A 5,911-nucleotide genomic window follows, 5' to 3' on the forward strand; every position below is an offset into this window, starting at 1 on the left:
ACTTGGCTGTGGTGGGCGTCCAGGTGCGATTGTCCGATTCCGTTATGAAGTCCTGGGGTGGGATTGCAGGGATATGTTGAAGAGTGCTGATGACCTTGTTGATGTGGGTGAGGGTGCTCTTGTGTTTGGGGCTGAGGTTTGGGGAGAAGTTGATGAGGGGTACATATACATCGGCGCGAGGGAAGGTGCTGGTTGCAGTTTTCATCATGATTTGCAGTTGTTTGACAGCGACCTTGGGGTCCTGGATCCTGTCATTAAGGCCAACTGCGAGGATGACGAATGAAGTGTTGTGGTTGGGTGCTGTCCTTCTAAAAAGCTGGTAGAATTTCCGGAAGTTGGCAGAGGGGTAGCTGTCGAGTTGTAGATCCGTTTTGGAGTGAGATGGGAATCTGCTGATGCGGCCGTCGCCCAATACCAAGTATGTCGCCTGTGTTGTGATGGTCCAATCGTCGGGTCTGGTGTTGTGGCAGGTGGGTATACAGGGGCCTGGGGAGTAGCTTATGTCGGGGTCGAAGGAGGGGTTGTAGGTGGGATCTAGGGTGATGGACTCCAGCTCTGAGGTAGCGGTGGCTTCCAGAGAGGCCAAGGCAAGCGGCGCGACCCCAAAAGAGTGCTGAGTGGAGGGCTCAGATAGGGCTTTCAGAGTGGCAGTGTTAGCCTTTGGAGTCCCAGTCATCATGGGTGTAGCCTCCTGCAGCTGCTCAATTGGGGCCCGCCGCCCGACAAGGCCAGTCCGGTCACCAGCACCACCTGTGGGTGTGAGAGGGAGAGGAGAGATGGTGTCAATGGTTATGACTGCAAGGTTGTGCTTACTGTGAATGGTGGGGGATGTTATTGTATCCAGGCTAGGGGCCTTGTGGTTGGCAGGGTAGATGGGGCTGATCTCCTGGGTGGTCTGGTTGGGAATCCTCTTGGTCCGCTGTGGAAGTGGAGATGAGGTTTCTACCGGACCGGGGACCTGTTGGGGTGTCCGGGGCAATGAAGGGGCAGGTGCTGAGGAGGGAGGGGTCCGTTTGGTGAAGGATATGGTGAGTTGCTTCTGTGGGCGGGGGGCCTGTGGTGGGTCCGGTGGTGGGTCCGGTGGGGGCTGGTTGGGTGCAGGAATGGGTCCTCGAGTTGGTGGTGGGGTAGGGAGCAGGGGTTCCCGGTTAGCCTGCTGGTGGTGTCGGGTGATGTGTTGGGATCCAAGGGAAAGGGGGGGCCTGTGCGGGGCCGGCAGGGGTGGGAAGTCCACCTCATCTGAGAGCTCCGGGATCGGGGACAGAGAGCTGTCCGACCTGAGGGTAGACTTGGGAGGGGGTTGAGAGGAGGTGTGTTGTGTGTTGAAGGTGTGTTGTAGTGAATGTATGGTTTCCTGTCTTAATCTGTGGCCATAGCGCTTCCTAGCCCAGCCAATGGCTATTTGGAGGGCCAGGGGGCTATGGGTGGTGTTGGTGAGGGTATGTATGGTCGACTGATAGTGTTGTTGTAGGATGATCATATTAGTGTGCATCCAGTTGATGGTATTGGCCTGAATTTGGCTGCGTGTATGTTCAGTGGGTGTGGATGGCTTTATGAAAGCTGAGAGTTTGTGAACTTGCCTCATCATCCCAGGTGGAAATGTTTGTGTAGAAATGGCTGTATCTGCTATGTGTTTGTGGTGTATGGCCTGTATGATTTTGAAATATTGTTTGCTGAGCATTCTGGTGTGTGGATCTGGTGGGTGATTGAGTGTGGATGTATGTTGTGTGTCCATGGTTGTGGCTGTATGTGTGGTAGGGTGGTTGACTTGTGTTCTGCGGTGTGTGTTGAGGGACATGAGTGGTTGTGGTGTAGTGTGTGTGTGTGTGAGAGCTGTACCGACTTACCTCTGCCACTCGAGGGCACATCCTTTCCCCTGTATGAAAACATTTGTTATTCGTCAAAATTGTGTGGGCTCTTACCTAGGGAATGCAGGTGGAAGTCTCTGGGTTGCTGGTCCTTTTGGGTGGGTACCGAGGTAGGCCTTGAAAGTGGCTTGGTGTATCTCCTGGAAGGTAGATGTGGTAGGAGTTCCCGGTGGGCCTGCTGAGAAGCTTAGAGGAGAGGCTTTCCAAAAAACAGTCTGCAAATGTTTGTTAGGTGCAGAAGTCCATGTGCTTGGAGAAAATGGAGGCCTGAAAGCTAGGCCAGAGTGCAGCCTGGTAGAGCCCTCCACAGACGATTTAAAAAGGTATTTAGCTTTAATAGGTTAAAATTAGAATAATTAAAACCAAGATAAAAAAACAACAATAAACACAATGGTGTACTTTAAACGACTAGAAAAAGAGTGAAAGGTGTCCTGTGCCGTCGAGTGGTTCCTGACGTTTCGCAGAGTTTCTGCTTCATCAGAGGAGTTGTGGGTTAGGGTTAGGGTTAGGCTTAGGTAAGGGCATGATAACCACGATGATCAAATTGATCATCCTTGATCATCCTCATTAACTCTTTGTGTGAACATGACAGAGCGATGAGACCTTGACGTACCCCCCCATTTTCGGGGTCGTTCTTTCCACTGATGGCACTGACAAGTCTGTGCGACTTTCGGTTGCGAAGTTACGCAACTTTTTTATATCAAAAAATGTATATCTCTGGAACGGAAGGTCGTAGAGACTCACAACCACGACAGGCGTGTTCAGCGTGGTCGAATTATGTCAGACAGAGCACGTTTCCAAGTGTCTACGACGTTCGGTTCGGGAGATATTCGAGAAAAACGTTCGGCTAGGGTTAGGGTTAGGGTTAAGCCTAGGTAAGGGCATGATAACCACGATGATCAAATTGATCATCCTTGATCATCCTCATTAACTCTTTGTGTGAACATGACAGAGCGATGAGACCTTGACGTACCCCCCCATTTTCGGGGTCGTTCTTTCCACTGATGGCACTGACAAGTCTGTGCGACTTTCGGTTGCGAAGTTACGCAACTTTTTTATATCAAAAAATGTATATCTCTGGAACGGAAGGTCGTAGAGACTCACAACCACGACAGGCGTGTTCAGCGTGGTCGAATTATGTCAGACAGAGCACATTTCCAAGTGTCTACGACGTTCGGTTCGGGAGATATTCGAGAAAAACGTTAAATGTTTCAGAAACATCTTGTAGTGAACTGTTTAATTGTTAAATGTTTCAGAAACATCCTGTAGTGAACTGTTTAACTGTTAAATGTTTCAGAAACATCCTGTAGTGAACTGTTTAACTGTTAAATGTTTCAGAAACATCTTGTAGTGAACTGTTTAATTGTTAAATGTTTCAGAAACATCCTGTAGTGAACTGTTTAACTGTTAAATGTTTCAGAAACATCCTGTAGTGAACTGTTTAACTGTTAAATGTTTCAGAAACATCCTGTAGTGAACTGTTTAACTGTTAAATGGGTTAGGGTTAGGGTTAGGGTTAGGGTTAGGTTAAGGGGATAAAAACTTCATCTGGAAATAGGGTTAGGGTTAGGGTTAGGGTTAGGGTTAGGTTTGGGTTATGGTTGGGGTTGATAGATCCGGTGGAGGTTTGTTTGGGTTAGGGTTAGGGTTAGGGTTAGGGTTAGGGTTAGGTTAGGGTTAGGGTTAGGGTTAGGGTTAGGGTTAGGGTTTAGGGTTAGGGTTAGGGTTAGGGTTAGGGTTAGGGTTAGGTAAGGGCATGATAACCACGATGATCAAATTGATCATCCTTGATCATCCTCATTAACTCTTTGTGTGAACATGACAGAGCGATGAGACCTTGACGTACCCCCCCATTTTCAGGGTCGTTCTTTCCACTGATGGCACTGACAAGTCTGTGCGACTTTCGGTTGCGAAGTTACGCAACTTTTTTATATCAAAAAATGTATATCTCTGGAACGGAAGGTCGTAGAGACTCACAACCACGACAGGCGTGTTCAGCGTGGTCGAATTATGTCAGACAGAGCACGTTTCCAAGTGTCTACGACGTTCGGTTCGGGAGATATTCGAGAAAAACGTTCGGCTAGGGTTAGGGTTAGGGTTAAGCCTAGGTAAGGGCATGATAACCACGATGATCAAATTGATCATCCTTGATCATCCTCATTAACTCTTTGTGTGAACATGACAGAGCGATGAGACCTTGACGTACCCCCCCATTTTCGGGGTCGTTCTTTCCACTGATGGCACTGACAAGTCTGTGCGACTTTCGGTTGCGAAGTTACGCAACTTTTTTATATCAAAAAATGTATATCTCTGGAACGGAAGGTCGTAGAGACTCACAACCACGACAGGCGTGTTCAGCGTGGTCGAATTATGTCAGACAGAGCACATTTCCAAGTGTCTACGACGTTCGGTTCGGGAGATATTCGAGAAAAACGTTAAATGTTTCAGAAACATCTTGTAGTGAACTGTTTAATTGTTAAATGTTTCAGAAACATCCTGTAGTGAACTGTTTAACTGTTAAATGTTTCAGAAACATCCTGTAGTGAACTGTTTAACTGTTAAATGTTTCAGAAACATCCTGTAGTGAACTGTTTAACTGTTAAATGTTTCAGAAACATCCTGTAGTGAACTGTTTAACTGTTAAATGGGTTAGGGTTAGGGTTAGGGTTAGGGTTAGGTTAAGGGGATAAAAACTTCATCTGGAAATAGGGTTAGGGTTAGGGTTAGGGTTAGGGTTAGGTTTGGGTTATGGTTGGGGTTGATAGATCCGGTGGAGGTTTGTTTGGGTTAGGGTTAGGGTTAGGGTTAGGGTTAGGGTTAGGGTTAGGGTTAGGGTTAGGGTTAGGGGTTAGGGTTAGGGTTAGGGTTAGGGTTAGGGTTAGGGTTAGGGTTAGGGTTAGAGGGTTAGGGTTAGGGTTAGGGTTAGGGTTAGGGTTAGGGTTAGGGTTAGGGTTAGGTAAGGGCATGATAACCACGATGATCAAATTGATCATCCTTGATCATCCTCATTAACTCTTTGTGTGAACATGACAGAGCGATGAGACCTTGACGTACCCCCCCATTTTCGGGGTCGTTCTTTCCACTGATGGCACTGACAAGTCTGTGCGACTTTCGGTTGCGAAGTTACGCAACTTTTTTATATCAAAAAATGTATATCTCTGGAACGGAAGGTCGTAGAGACTCACAACCACGACAGGCGTGTTCAGCGTGGTCGAATTATGTCAGACAGAGCACGTTTCCAAGTGTCTACGACGTTCGGTTCGGGAGATATTCGAGAAAAACGTTCGGCTAGGGTTAGGGTTAGGGTTAAGCCTAGGTAAGGGCATGATAACCACGATGATCAAATTGATCATCCTTGATCATCCTCATTAACTCTTTGTGTGAACATGACAGAGCGATGAGACCTTGACGTACCCCCCCATTTTCGGGGTCGTTCTTTCCACTGATGGCACTGACAAGTCTGTGCGACTTTCGGTTGCGAAGTTACGCAACTTTTTTATATCAAAAAATGTATATCTCTGGAACGGAAGGTCGTAGAGACTCACAACCACGACAGGCGTGTTCAGCGTGGTCGAATTATGTCAGACAGAGCACATTTCCAAGTGTCTACGACGTTCGGTTCGGGAGATATTCGAGAAAAACGTTAAATGTTTCAGAAACATCTTGTAGTGAACTGTTTAATTGTTAAATGTTTCAGAAACATCCTGTAGTGAACTGTTTAACTGTTAAATGTTTCAGAAACATCTTGTAGTGAACTGTTTAATTGTTAAATGTTTCAGAAACATCCTGTAGTGAACTGTTTAACTGTTAAATGTTTCAGAAACATCCTGTAGTGAACTGTTTAACTGTTAAATGTTTCAGAAACATCCTGTAGTGAACTGTTTAACTGTTAAATGGGTTAGGGTTAGGGTTAGGGTTAGGGTTAGGTTAAGGGGATAAAAACTTCATCTGGAAATAGGGTTAGGGTTAGGGTTAGGGTTAGGGTTAGGTTTGGGTTATGGTTGGGGTTGATAGATCCGGTGGAGGTTTGTTAGGGTTAGGGT

The sequence above is a fragment of the Sebastes fasciatus genome, chromosome 9 (genome assembly GCF_043250625.1).
Source record: "Sebastes fasciatus isolate fSebFas1 chromosome 9, fSebFas1.pri, whole genome shotgun sequence".
In the NCBI taxonomy this organism is placed as follows: Eukaryota; Metazoa; Chordata; class Actinopteri; order Perciformes; family Sebastidae; genus Sebastes; species Sebastes fasciatus.